The sequence below is a fragment of the Elephas maximus genome, chromosome 5 (assembly GCF_024166365.1).
Source record: "Elephas maximus indicus isolate mEleMax1 chromosome 5, mEleMax1 primary haplotype, whole genome shotgun sequence".
In the NCBI taxonomy this organism is placed as follows: domain Eukaryota; kingdom Metazoa; phylum Chordata; class Mammalia; order Proboscidea; family Elephantidae; genus Elephas; species Elephas maximus.
The window spans coordinates 129813261-129829553 of record NC_064823.1 but is presented as its reverse complement, the minus strand read 5'-3'; positions in this window follow the sequence as shown (position 1 = coordinate 129829553).

The following is a 16293-nucleotide window of genomic DNA, read 5'->3' as shown; positions in this document are numbered from 1 at the left end:
AGCTTAAAGAACCTCCAATCTTATTAGGGGCAACCTTCCCAATATTTACGCTATTTTATTGTCACAGACAATAAACAAATTTTCCTTCTGGATCAGAGGGAAACACTGTCTTAGTTTCCAAGGGTCTTTGCTATGGAATCATTCTTGAAAACGGAGTCCAGGACAAAAGCTTTCATGGACATGTACAAATGATGTGAAGAACTGGTTCCCAACCAATGTAAAATAGTAAAATGAACAAACATCTTGAAATTTAAAAAAAAAAAAATCAAATTTAGCAAATTTGAACACTATTCATAATATTAGAAGAAAATGGGTACACTAAAAATATGTATAAAAAATATATACGTACATATATGTTTTTTCTTTCCACATTCCACTGATCATAATTTTAAACCTAAAATTCTCTTGTGTGTGCACATTTCAAAAAATTTTAAATTATCCCTGTAAGTGTTGTCTGAATTCAGTCTGATGATTAATTCCCTCTAAGGTTTTTTATTTGGAGATTTTGTACAAAAGTATAACATTAACTTTGTATTATGTGTGTGTGTATGTTTTTACAATAAAGTTAATCAGGTTTCTTGCAAACCTCCATCTATAAAAAAAATTTTTTTTTTCCATTTATAGCATTATTTAAATAAATTTTCTAGTTTTCTATTTCTGGTTGAATAGCTCCACCTAAATATTATTAAAGCAGATCGAATTAAATGTAGTTCAGATCAGCCTCATCCTAACTGCTGTAAAACAATACTTTCTCCTGACATAATTGTTTACCATACACTACCATAATTCTCACAGTTATTTAGGGTTAAGACATTGGAAATGCATTGGATGCATTCCTCTTTTTTGCCCTTCTTATCTAATCATTGGATTCTCCCTGTGTAATATATCACTCACCAGAATTCAGGGTGATGATGCCTCCCTAGCAATGCTATTACGAAAATTTTCAAAATCTTTGTTTTCATCATCCGTTTTTCTTATTCAACTGTCTCTTTCATTCCAATGATGAAATCTGACAATTAATGCCCTTAATGATATCTTTATCTTACTTCTCAGTCTCACCAATTCTAAAAAGAAAAAAAAAAAAACCCAGTGCCATCGAGTTGATTCTGACTCATAGCGACGCTATAGGACAGAGTAGAACTGCCCCATAGAGTTTCCAAGGAGTGCCTGGCGGATTCGAACTGCGACCCTTTGGTTAGCAGACGTAGCACTTAACCACTACACCAACAGGGTTTCCAATTCTTACAATGTACCATAATAATTCCCACTTTATGTATCTGGCTGATGTACTGGGCATTTTTTTTTTTTTTTTTTTTTTGGTTATTTAAGTTCCTTCAATTCTCATTTTGTGGAGACCTACCTCAGTGGCTCACTTTGTGGTGTTATATTTCTGCTGGGGCATATTTATATGTCATGTTTCTCTACATTTTATATCAGCTTTTGTTCTGCACTATCTTTTCAAAGATGCTTATACAGCAAATGGCCTTGAAAAACAGTGGTAGTGTCTTCCTTCAGGAAGGAGGGCATATATGTTCTCTAATTAGCAAAATAACGATCTTCCAGGGCAGAGGTTGAGCAGGTCTGCTAACATTTCCCTTTAATGAATTGGAGCTCCCTAAGCTTGGGATTACTCAGTTGTGACATAAATTCTCTGCATGTGCAACATCTACATGGATACCCCACATCACCCCCAAAGGACTTGGGGAACAAGGGCCCTGGAATGAAGGTAAACTTCATGAGTGCTCCGCCATGGTAGTAGCATCCTTTGTCTCTGATATGGGAGTCTTATATCTCCTACCAGCATCCATGAACCTGTGATGGACTAACTCGTTAGTTTACGAGTAGGGTAAAATCACAGACTTAGTACAGTTTGTGGCACTGTTTAAGATGAATATCATTTAAGTCACTTAATTAGAATCTAGGATTATGCTTGCAATTTTACGGGTACATTTATTTCCCAAATAGATTGTAAAAATCCTCAAGTAGAAAATTTGTCTTATATTTTCATCTCCCAGAATATAACAGAGAAATTCAAAATGTATCTTATCATTTGTTTCCCTTCACTGGAGTGTAGCATCCCCAAAAGCAATGACTTGTATTTGTCTTTCCAAATCTAGTGCCTGAAAAAGTGTCTGGAAAATAGAATATGCTTTAATAATATGTAATGAATGCATGGACAGAAAATATGAGTTTCTGAATTTACATAGAAAAAAAGTAAGTTTTCTTTTATTAAATAAAAATCACAGGCTTGGCAGAGCCAAGATGGCGGACTAGGCAGACGCTACCTTGGATCCCTCTTACAACAAAGACACGGAAAAACAAGTGAATCAATCACATACATAACAATCTACGAACCCTGAACAACAAACACAGATTTAGAGACGGAGAACAAACTAATATGGGAAAGCAGCGATTGTTTCCAGAGCCTGGAGCCAGCGTACCAGTCAGGTATAGCACAAGCACACAGAGCGGCTCCACCCCCCTGAACTAACCCCGGGAGGGGGACCAGTCGGTTCCACAGGCGGAGTGGGACGCAGCCGGTAGGAGAAGTCCCCGGGAGGCAGTGACTGGTCTTGGAGCAGAAAGAGCAGCGTCCGAGCCGGGGAACCATCCCGCAGGGATTTGGACTGGATGCAGGTACGGCATAAACACGGAGAGTTGCTCCACCCCCCTGAACTAACCCCGGGAAGGAGACCAGCCGGGTTGCGCGGGCGGCGTGGGACGCAGCCGGTAGGAGAAGTCCCTGGGAGGCAGCGACTGGTATTGGAGTGGGGAGAACAGCGTCCCAGCCGGGACACTCGGTCACGGCACAAGCACGGGGACCTGCTCCACCCATCTGAACTAACCCCGGGAGGAGGCCCAACTGGTTCTCGGAGGTGGCAAGGCCACGCGGCTGGAGGGACGAGAAGTCCCCGGGAGGCAGCGACTGATTTTGGAGTCGAGAGTGCACCGTCCCAGTAGGGGAGCCTTGACGCTGGGCGTGGGGCTGGAAGCAGAGGATCTGACCGTGACTCCAGTGGGCCAGACCCCCCGGAGGCAATCTCCACACAGCCAGCACACATAGGTGACGTGCCCGCGGGAATCTCAGATATAATAGTCATTCCAAGCAAGACAAGCAACTCTGGCTATATTCTGAGGTGCTACTCTCCTATCTCTCTGTTCCCTCCCCCACCCTCCCCAGGCGGCTTCATTAATATCTGAATAGCCTGAGCCAGAGGGAGAACTCTGATAGGGATCTGACTGCATTTTTTTTTTAGCGGATTTTCTGGAAAAACTAGTTTCCCAGTGGTGGTTCTGAGAAAACAATCCATATCAAACCACTTAAAGAAGCAGACCGGGACAGCTACTCCAACCCCCCAAACAAAAGAATCAAAACCTTTCCCAAATGAAGATACAATCTTGGAATTATCAGATACAGAATATAAAAAACTAATTTACAAAATGCTTAATGATATCACAAATGAAATTAGGATAACTGCAGAAAAAGCCAAGGAACACACTGATAAAACTGTTGAAGAACTCAAAGAGATTATTCAAGAACATACTGGAAAAATTAATAAGTTGCAAGAATCCATAGAGAGACAACATGTAGAAATCCAAAAGATTAACAATAAAATAACAGAATTAGACAACGCACTAGGAAGTCAGACTCGAGCAATTAGAATGCAGACTGGGACATCTGGAGGGCCAGGGAATCGACACCAACATAGCTGAAAAAAAATCAGATAAAAGAATTAAAAAAAATGAAGAAACCCTAAGAATTATGTGGGACTCTATCAAGAAGGATAACCTGCGGGTGATTGGAGTCCCAGAACAGGGAGGGGGGACAGAAAACACAGAGAAAATAGTTGAAGAACTCCTGACACAAAACTTCCCTGACATCATGAAAGAAGAAAGGATATCTATCCAAGATGCTCATCGAACCCCATTTAAGATTGATACAAAAAGAAAAACACCAAGACATATTATCATCAAACTCACCAAAACCAAAGATAAACAGAAAATTTTAAAAGCAGCCAGGGAGAAAAGAAAGGTTTCCTTCAAGGGAGAATCAGTAAGAATATGTTCTGACTACTCAGCAGAAACCATGCAGGCAAGAAGGGAATGGGACGACATATACAGAACACTGAAGGAGAAAAACTGCCAGCCAAGGATCATATATCCAGCAAAACTCTCTCTGAAATATGAAGGCGAAATTAAGATATTTACAGACAAACACAAGTTTAGAGAATTTGCAAAAACCAAACCAAAGCTACAAGAAATACTAAAGGATATTGTTTGGTCAGAGAACCAATAATATCAGATATCAGCACAACACAAGGTCACAAAACAGAACGTCCTGATATAAACTCAAATAGGGAAATCACAAAAACAAATTAAGATTAATTAAAAAAAAACAAAACACATAACAGGGAATCATGGAAGTCAATAGGTAAAAGATCACAATAATCAAAAAGAGGGACTAAATACAGGAGGCATTGAACTGCCATATGGAGAGTGATACAAGGCGATATAGAACAATACAAGTTAGGTTTTTACTTAGAAAAATAGGGGTAAATAATAAGGTAACCACAAAAAGGTATAACAACTCTATAACTCAAGATAAAAACCAAGAAAAACGTAACGACTCAACTAACATAAAGTCAAGCACTATGAAAATGAGGATCTCACAATTTACTAAGAAAAACGCCTCAGCACAAAAAAGTTTGCGGAAAAATGAAATTGTCAACAACACACATAAAAAGGCATCAAAATGACAGCACTAAAAACTTATTTATCTATAATTACGCTGAATGTAAATGGACTAAATGCACCAATAAAGAGACAGAGAGTCACAGACTGGATAAAGAAACACGATCCATCTATATGCTGCCTACAAGAGACACACCTTAGACTTAGAGACACAAACAAACTAAAACTCAAAGGATGGAAAAAAGTATATCAAGCAAACAATAAGCAAAAAAGAAGAGGAGTAGCAATATTAATTTCTGACAAAATAGACTTTAGACTTAAATCCACCACAAAGGATAAAGAAGGACACTATATAATGATAAAAGGGACAATTGATCAGGAAGACATAACCATATTAAATATTTATACACCCAATGACAGGGCTGCAAGATACATAAATCAAATTTTAACAGAATTGAAAAGCGAGATAGATACCTCCACAATTATAGTAGGAGACTTCAACACACCACTTTCGGAGAAGGACAGGACATCCAGTAAGAAGCTCAACAGAGACACGGAAGATCTAATTACAACAATCAACCAACTTGACCTCATTGACTTATACAGAACTCTCCACCCAACTGCTGCAAAATATACTTTTTTTTCTAGCGCACATGGAACATTCTCTAGAATAGACCACATATTAGGTCATAAAACAAACATTTGCAGAGTCCAAAACATCGAAATATTACAAAGCATCTTCTCAGACCACAAGGCAATAAAACTAGAGATCAATAACAGAAAAACTAGGGAAAAGAAATCAAATACTTGGAAAATGAACAACACCCTTCTGAAAAAAGACTGGGTTATAGAAGACATTAAGGAGGGAATAAGGAAATTCATAGAAAGCAACGAGAATGAAAATACTTCCTATCAAAACCTCTGGGACACAGCAAAAGCAGTGCTCAGAGCCCAATTTATATCAATAAATGCACACATACAAAAAGAAGAAAGAGCCAAAAGCAGAGAACTGTCCCTACAACTTGAACAAATAGAAAGTGAGCAACAAAAGAATCCATCAGGCACCAGAAGAAAACAAATAATAAAAATTAGAGCTGAACTAAATGAATTAGAGAACAGAAAAACAATTGAAAGAATTAACAAAGCCAAAAGCTGGTTCTTTGAAAAAATTAACAAAATTGATAAACCATTGGCTAGACTGACTAAAGAAATACAAGAAAGGAAACAAATAACCCGAATAAGAAATGAGAAGGACCACATCACAACAGAACCAACTGAAATTAAAAGAATCATATCAGATTATTATGAAAAATTGTACTCTAACAAACTTGAAAACCTAGAAGAAATGGATGAATTCCTGGAAAAACACTACCTACCTAAACTAACACATTCAGAAGTAGAACAACTAAATAGACCCATAACAAAAAAAGAGATTGAAACGGTAATCAAAAAACTCCCAACAAAAAAAAAGCCCTGGCCCGGACGGCTTCACTGCAGAGTTCTACCAAACTTTCAGAGAAGAGTTAACACCACTACTACTAAAGGTATTCCAAAGCATAGAAAATGACGGAATACTACCCAACTCATTCTATGAAGCCACCATCTCCCTGATACCAAAACCAGGTAAAGACATTACAAAAAAAGAAAATTATAGACCTATATCCCTCATGAACATTGATGCAAAAATCCTCAACAAAATTCTAGCCAATAGAATCCAACAACACATCAAAAAAATAATTCACCCTGATCAAGTGGGATTTATACCAGGTATGCAAGGCTGGTTTAATATCAGAAAAACCATTAATGTAATCCATCACATAAATAAAACAAAAGACAAAAACCACATGATCTTATCAATTGATGCAGAAAAGGCATTTGACAAAGTCCAACACCCATTCATGATAAAAACTCTTACCAAAAGAGGAATTGAAGGAAAATTCCTCAACATAATAAAGGGCATCTATGCAAAGCCAGTAGCCAATATCACTCTAAATGGAGAGAACCTGAAAGCATTTCCCTTGAGAACGGGAACCAGACAAGGATGCCCTTTGTCACCGCTCTTATTCAACATCGTGTTGGAAGTCTTAGCCAGGGCAATCAGGCTAGACAAAGAAATAAAAGGTATCCGGATTGGCAAGGAAGAAGTAAAGTTATCACTATTTGCAGATGACATGATTATATACACAGAAAACCCTAAGGAATCCTCCAGAAAACTACTGAAACTAATAGAAGAGTTTGGCAGAGTCTCAGGTTATGAGATAAACATACAAAAATCACTTAGATTCCTCTACATCAACAAAAAGAACACCGAAGAGGAAATCACCAAATCAATACCATTCACAGTAGCCCCCAAGAAGATAAGATACTTAGGAATAAATCTTACCAAGGATGTAAAAGACCTATACAAAGAAAACTACAAAGCTCTACTACAAGAAATTCAAAAGGACATACTTAAGTGGAAAAACATACCCTGCTCATGGATAGGAAGACTTAACATAGTAAAAATGTCTATTCTACCAAAAGCCATCTATACATTTAACGCACTTCCGATCCAAATTCCAATGTCATATTTTAAGGGGATAGAGAAACAAATCACCAATTTCATATGGAAGGGAAAGAAGCCCTGGATAAGCAAAGCACTACTGAAAAAGAAGAAGAAAGTGGGAGGCCTCACCTTACCTGACTTCACAACCTATTATACAGCCACAGTAGTCAAAACAGCCTGGTATTGGTACAACAACAGACACATAGACCAATGGAACAGAATTGAGAACCCAGACAAAGATCCATCCACGTATGAGCAGCTGATATTTGACAAAGGACCAGTGTCAATTAACTGGGGAAAAGATAGCCTTTTTAACAAATGGTGCTGGCATAACTGGATATCCCTTTGCAAAAAAATGAAACAGGACCCATACCTCACACCATGCACAAAAACTAACTCCAAGTGGATCAAAGACCTAAACATAAAGACTAAAACGATAAAGATCATGGAAGAAAAAATTGGGACAACCCTAGGAGCCCTAATACAAGGCATAAACAGAATACAAAACATTACCAAAAATGATGAAGAGAAACCCGATAACTGGGAGCTCCTAAAAATGAAACACCTATGCTCATCTAAAGACTTCTCCAAAAGAGTAAAAAGACCACCTACAGACTGGGAAAGAATTTTCAGCTATGACATCTCCGACCAGCGCCTGATTTCTAAAATCTACATGATTCTGTCAAAACTCAACCACAAAAAGACAAACAACCCAATCAAGAAGTGGGCAAAGGATATGAACACACATTTCACTAAAGAAGATATTCAGGCAGCCAACAGATACATGAGAAAATGCTCTCGATCATTAGCCATTAGAGAAATGCAAATTAAAACTACAATGAGATTCCATCTCACACCAGCAAGGCTGGCATTAATCCAAAAAACACAAAATAATAAATGTTGGAGAGGCTGCGGAGAGATTGGAACTCTCATACACTGCTGGTGGGAATGTAAAATGGTACAACCACTTTGGAAATCTATCTGGCGTTATCTTAAACAGTTAGAAATAGAACTACCATACAACCCAGAAATCCCACTCCTAGGAATATACCCTAGAGATACAAGAGCCTTCATACAAACAGATACATGCACACCCATGTTTATTGCAGCTCTGTTTACAATAGCAAAAAGTTGGAAGCAACCAAGGTGTCCATCAACAGATAAATGGGTAAATAAATTGTGGTATATTCACACAATGGAATACTACGCATCGATAAAGAACAGTGACGAATCTCTGAAACATTTCATAACATGGAGGAACCTGGAAGGCATTATGCTGAGCGAAATGAGTCAGAGGCAAAAGGACAAATATTGTATAAGACCACTATTATAAGATCTTGAGAAATAGTAAACCTGAGAAGAACACATACTTTTGTGGTTACGAGGGGGGGAGGGAGGGAGGGTGGGAGAGGGTTTTTTATTGATTAATCAGTAGATAAGAACTGCTTTAGGTGAAGGGAAAGACAACACTCAATACATGGGAGGTCAACTTAATTGGACTGGACCAAAAACAAAGAAGTTTCCGGGATAAAATGAATGTTTCAAAGGTCAGCGGAGCAAGTGCGGGGGTCTGGGGAACACAGTTTGCGGGAACTTCTAAGTCAATTGGCAAAATAATTCTATTATGAAATCATTCTGCATCCCACTTTGAAATGTGGCATCTGGGGTCTTAAATGCTAACAAACGGCCATCCAAGATGCAGCAATTGGTCTCAACCCACCTGGAGCAAAGGAAAATGAAGAACACCAAGGCCACAGGACAAGTAAGAGCCCAAGAGACAGAAAGGGCCACATGAACCAGAGACCTACATCATCCTGAGACCAGAAGAACTAGTTGGTGCCCGGCCACAATCGATGACTGCCCTGACAGGGAGCACAGCAGAGGACCCCTGAGGGAGCAGGAGATCAGTGGGATATAGACCCCAAATTCTCATAAAAAGACCAAACTTAATGGTCTGACTGAGACTGGAGGAATCCCGGCGGCCATGCTCCCCAGACCTTCAGTTGACACAGGACAGGAACCATCCCCGAAGACAACTCATCAGAAATGAAAGGGACTGGTCAGCGGGTGGGAGAGAGATGCTGATGAAGAGTGAGCTAATTATATGAGGTGGACACTTGAGATTGTGTTGGCAACTCTTGTCTGGAGGGGGGATGGGAGGATAGAGAGAGAGGGAAGCCGGCAAAATTGTCAAGAAAGAAGAGACTGAAAGGGCTGACTCAAGAGGGGGAGAGCAAGTGGGAGTAGGAAGTGAGATGTATGTAAACTTATATGTGACAGACTGATTGGATTTGTAAACGTTCACTTGAAGCTTAATAAAGGTTATTAAAAAATATATATATATATAATCCTCTCAGTATATTCAGAAAAATTATCTAATGAAATTCAAAATACGCACACATACACAAATCATATACATATAGAAGAAAAAAAAATCACATAAGATCACTGGTTACAAAGATGTTGAAGTGAACTTATTTGAAGAATAAAATATCTTGTATAGAATATACAATGTCTTTATCTTTTAGGAATGGTTGAATAAGACCTGCAGAGTGGACTCTCAGAGAAAAAGAAAAATACATTTGAAGAAAGTTTTTTTCTGTTTTAGTTTGTTTTTTTGTTGAAAATTGTAACACTAAATATCCATGGGGGCAGAATTCAATAGAATTCCATGTATTTGTGTAACACAAAAGGCCTATTTTCCCCCAATATTCATTCTACTTTGATAGGGGAACTTCAAAATTTAACTACAAACATGATCTCTTAGAAAAAGACTACATTTCCCAGTACCACTTACAATTAGGTGTTAGAGGTGACTAATGTGAGCCCAAGACAACAAAGGTGGAATTTATGTACTACATCTGAGAAGTGTCCTGAAAGGAAGGAGTCTTGCTTTTCTTTGTGGCCTTCTTCCTTCCTGTTTGCTAGAATGCAGATGTTGTGGCCTTAGCCAAGACAAATGTGTGGATCATGGGATCTTGGGCAATTTACTTATTAGTTAACTCATGTATAAAATTTGAATAAAAACAGTATCTACCTCTTGTGACAGTTAGAGATTCAAGTAAAAGGTGCATACTGTGTCCCTGGCAGATAAAGTATTAGAAACGTACTATTGCTATTATTGAAGTTATGTTTTTAAGATGGTTGATTAACAATATAAAAAGAGCTTGGCCTTTTGGGAACTGCGAGATTAACCTTGAATTTCTTCCTCTGTATTTAATTTCTATGAATGAGGGGAGAAAAAAAGAAAAACAAAAAGACTTTTGTTTTGTTAAAACTTTTATTACTAGCCTTTACTATTTCAGATGTTGTTTTTCTTGGTCACACTCAGCTAAACCTAATCTTAATAGATACATCTAGTAAATGTAATTTTAAAAGATCGAAAACAACAACAACAACAGTCTGTTGCTGTTGAGTCCATTCCGACTCCTGGTGACCCTGTAGGACAGAGTAGAACTGCCGCATACAGTTTCCAAAGAGCAAATGCTGGATTCGAACTGCTGACCTTTTGGTTAGCAGCCATAGCTCTTAAACACTACGCCACCAGGGTTTCCAATTTTAAAAGAGGAGTTACTAAATTCCAACAAATAAGATTCAATAAAATAAGAAAATTATTCAGAATTTGGAACTCTATCATAATGATTATAGATTGCTGAGCATTTTCTATGTGGAGATGTTATATAAGATCACCAGAATATGCCAACTTTATATGGTAAATGATTTTTTAAATTTAGAAATATGAAAGTTGACAGAATAATAAAATAATTAGTCTTGGAAAGTAAGCTAATCAGGGGCAGAACTAGGTTTTCAACCTAGATACATCTAATACCAGTCTCACCTTGAATTCTCATTAATACATGTTCTACCAATTTTCTGACAGGTAGATTATAATCAGCATTACTTGTGTAGTTGTAGCCTCTATGTAGCAAAACAGCCATCTCTGCAAAAACACAAATATCACTGGCCCCTGGTTATTCCTGTCTAGAGCTGATTGCTCGGAGCAGTTGTTAGTGCTATTATATTGTAAGCCTTGCTGTTGCAGTGGTTAAGAGTCACAACTGCTAACCAAAAGGTCAGCTGTTCCTTGAAAACCCTTTGAGGCAGTTCTACCCTGTCCTATGGGGTCACTATTCACTTTCAGATGTTGGGAATGAACCATGTTTTGTTTTCTTAGGATCTTCAATTTTCTAAAAAAAACTTTCTAACTATTACGCTGACCTACTTACATTTGTTTCAAAAGGATTTAAAAAAAAAAAATCAACAATCCCTTAACAGCTTTGGTTTTCCAGCAAACTAGTTAAACAGCTAGAGGTTAACAGTATTCTGGTTCAAGAGAAAAATAATAGAAGTTTTAAGATTCTACTGGTTCATGGTGAAGACTGGAGAAAGAGTCTTCAAAAGACAGACTGCTGAAGTGGTTTAAGAACACGTCTTCAAGCAATGCTGCAGCACAAGGGGCACCTGAGTGGTTTTCTCTCTGACTAACTTGCCCGCACGCAGCTACCAAGGACAAGAAAGGATCAGCTGCTACCGGGGACCACTCTGTGGGGAATTCGGAGAGATAGAAGTCACACAGCCCTAAGCCCTTCAAATAAATGTAAAAGGCTGACTCCCTTGTTCCCAGAAAAAGTATTTGGAAACTAAATTATTTATCTTTGATAATTCAAGATTCCATCTGCCTCTGGTGCCCTTTTGGAGTTGAGAGGCAGCTAAGGCTGCAGCAGTTAACTTGTAAGAAGAGACTGTACACAGTGATGCCAGGGGGCTTACGCTAGAGAGGCTTCAGGACAAGAGATGACTAATTCATTTCCACACTAATGTGAGAGGGGAAACCAAGAAAGGGCTGATAGTATTAAATCTTAAATGATGATATTTAAATGAAACAGAGCCACAGGGAGAAAACATTAATATAGAGACAAATCTCATTTTTTTTTTCCTCCCATGGATTAAGTTTCTCTTTTCCTCAAGTATCTAATGTATCCTGGGAAAGTAATTTGTAAAATATGTTGATCGTGTTTCTGAAACAGTAGATTTTTAATTTATAATATGAACTTACAGACCAATTCATAATTGAATGCATGTCAAAGTAGCAAAATAATTGGACTAGCTCCCACCTTCGATGCCCTCTAAACTTTTCATTCTTTTCCACTAGCTATTTTTGCCTTTGAATGAAACAGAATGAAGGACAGGAAAGTTGAAGAAAGATATACAAATGGTAGCTTAGAAAGCCTAGAGTTGTGCTCCAAAATAAACTTTTGTGTAATGAGAGAGTTTATTGTTACTGTTGTTATTGTCAGTTGCTGTTGAGTCTATTCCTACTTATGGTGACCCTGTGTAGGCAGAGTAGAACTGTTCCATAGGGTTTTCAATCATGTGACCTTTGGGAAGCAGATCACCTGAGGAGCCAAATAGCCAAACGTTTAGCTAGTAGTTGAGTATTACACCACCTGGGGACACTAGGGAAAGAGTAGAACAGCTAAATCATTGCCCCTACCCCCATCTTTGAAACACTGTCTTAGTTTGAGGCTTTTTTTTTTTTTAAATAGAGTAAATATACTGCATTTTTGCATAAATAACGCACACCTTCTATATTTGTTTGCCAACCACTTCTTCCTTCCCCACAAGGTATTATTCATCGGTGGTCTATGCTAACTTTTTTTTTTTTTAACAGCAACATTAAAAAAAAATCTCCAAAGGCGCACCTGTGAAAATACCTCGTAGGGGGAGGGAGCCGTTGGCAAACAAATGTAGAAGGTGCACATTATTTGTGTAAAAATTCATCAAGAGGCAGATATTCTTTCACATACTCCCCTATTTTCTTCCTACATCTTAAAAACAACTTTCTGTAATTAGTAATAGTCCATTACCAGGGCATTTTTAGAAAGACTGAAGATGACTTGTCTAATTTTATTAAAACATACAATATTATAGGCATTTTAGACTTTTCTTACTACTCTTACTTTCTCCTATTCTAAACCTCTCTTGCTTAACTATCAGCTCATCAGTAGTTTCAAATAAAGATCAGTTTAGTGACTTCCCTTCCTGAACTTCAAACTCTCAGAAAAGACGGAAACCCTGGATGCAAAATACAAGATGAGTGTTCAGAGAACATTTGGTACATCAAAAATTCAATATAAGTGCCAGGATGAATTTGGTACTACACAACATTCCTGAACCAATAAAGTTTTAAGGATATTTCTGATATACGTTAGCTACAACCTGTATTAAAACACATTTGGAAAACTACAGAAATCAACATTCATATTTTTAAAGAAAAATATTTTTCTTTCCTGTATTAAAAAAAAAAAAATTTAGGTAAAATAAATAAACAGGCGGGGAGGCATGAGGTTGATGAGGCCCAGAGAAGAGATTGGAAGGAATAAAATCAGCCACTTTAAAATATAAACATTCACATAAATGCTGTTGAGTTTTTCGATAAAATAATTTTAGAGTATGTTTTTACCTTATAGAATATAAAGTATAAAAAACAGATATATAAACATCCTATTTTGTTAGCTATTTACTATATTAAAACCTATGTCATCTTGAGGACTGAAGTACACCTGACCCAAATCATGGTGTTTTCAATTGCCTCATGTGCACGTAAAAGCTGGACAATGAAAAAGGAAGACCTAAGAATTGACACCTTTGAATTGTGGTGTTGGCAAAGAATATTTAATATACCATGGACTGCCAAAAGAACAAACACATCTTTCTTGGAAGAAGTACAGCCAGAATGTCCTTACAAGCAAGGATGGCCAGACTACATCTCGCATACTCTGGACATACTGTCAGGAGGGATCAGTCCCTGAAGAAGGACATCATGCTTGGTAAAGTACCAAAGACAAACAAAAACAAAACAAAACCCAGTGAGGTCGAGTCGATTCTGACTCATAGCGACCCTATAGGACAGAGTAGAACTGCCGCACAGAGTTTCCAAGGAGCACCTGGCGGATTTGAACTGCCGATCCTTTGGTTAGCAGCCATAGCACTTAACCACTATGCCCCAGGGTTTCCAACAGGGTCACCAAAAAAGAGGAAGACCCTCAGCAAGACTGACTGAAACAGTGGCTGCAACAACGGGCTTAAGCATAACAACGATCATGAGGATGGTGCAGGATCGGGCAGTGTTTCCTTCTGTTGTAGGTAGGGTCGCTATGAGTTGGAACTGATTCAACAGCACCTAACAACAACAACAACTATAGTGAAAGAGCCATTCATTCAAAAAGTCTTAAATACAATACCTCCGTTATTTATTATTATTATAATCATTTTATTTTTTCTGTCCTCAATATAAACAATGGTGTTTTCGGAGTATGAAAAGAAAATATAGCAATTACCTTATTTTTCACAGGTGTTTTCTAAAGTATGTCTGATGACACAGGTAACCCTCTTTTTCAAAGGATAAATATAATTTCCGGACTCATTTTTTAACCTGAAAACTCAGGGTCAAATTCATAACCGATGCGGTAAAAATAAAAATATAGAAGAAATAAAATGAAGTAACTGTAAAATATTTTAATGACATAAAATTTAAAAATATAATCAAGTAAAATATTAAAACATTATAATCATGTAAAATTTTAACATTATAATCATCTAAAATTTACAAATATTTAAAGATGAGATACATGATAGATAATAGAGACAAATAAATATATAATAGTATGCACCCACTGCTTAAAGGACCCTATAAACCATGCAGCACCTTTTTTTGCATAGTATAATGTTACTTTCAAAAGGTTTGACCTACAATCACATACTTCATATAAAAAATAATCTAACTTCATTTAAAAAATCTCTAAAGTTTTCAGTATGTATTGTACTAGTTTCTATATACCACATGACCCCTATCTTTGAAGAATTTAAAGTCCCCAAAGGGAGTCCTTAAATATTTTCAGAAAAATGCTGTCTGGACAACGTAAACAACAATCTTATCTCCTGGGGCATCAAGAAGAGCATATGGAGAAGATGAATTTGAAATGTGTAAAACTCATTCTGTTGCCATTGAGTCGATTCCGACTCATAGTGCCTCACAAGGTTTTCAAGGAGCACCTGGTGGATTTGAACTGCCAACCTTTGCTTAGCAGCCATAGCTTTTAACCACTTTGCCACCAGCGTTTCCTGAAATATGTAAGGAAGGGTAGGTAGTCTTTTTCCAGCCACTAAAGGTTTTTTTTTTTTTTTTAAAGGTATGATGGGGGCATTTCCAGAGAGGAGATTACTTTGAGAAGAGACCTAGAACCAGGAAATGAAAGACATATGCATACAGTAAGATGTAGTAAATGCTGAGCTATATTACTTCATTTAGATCTACCAGCATAGGTGCATCTCTGGAGAAGGGCATCATGCTTGGTAATGTAGAGGGTCAATGAAAAAGAGGAAGACCTTCAGTGAAATGGATTGACACAGTGGCTGCCACAATGGGCTCAAACATACCCACTACTGTGAGAATGGCTGGAATACATCTACTATTGTGAGGATGGTACAGGACCAGGCAATGTTTCATTCATGGGTTTGCTATCAATTGGAACCAACTTGAAGGCACCTAACAACAACAACATATTATAAATTACCTAGGAGGAGGGGCTAAGTGTAGAAATTTGTTGTTATTGTTATTAGGTGCCATTGGGTAGATTTTTAACTCAGAGCAAATCCATGTGACAGAGTAGAACTGTCCCATAGGGTTTTCTTGGCTGTAGTCTTTAAGGAAACAGATCACCAGGTATTTTTCCCATGGAGCCTCTGGATGGGTTTGAACCACCAACCTTTTGGTTAACAGCCAAGAGCTTAACCATTTTGCTATCAGGGGAAACAATTATTTCAGAACCTAATAACCATCACTACTTCCATTCATAAGCAGTCCTATTTTTCAGAACATATTAAATATTTGAATTTTAAAATTATACTTAATTTGAGAGACAATAGGGAGTTGTAAACTTTTTAAAAAGTGTTCAAAAATCCAAAAATATTTTTGATTTCTTTATAAAAACTTAGGAGGACATTTTGGGGGTGACTGTGATGACTCATGACATCTGTACAGATGAAGTTTGAAG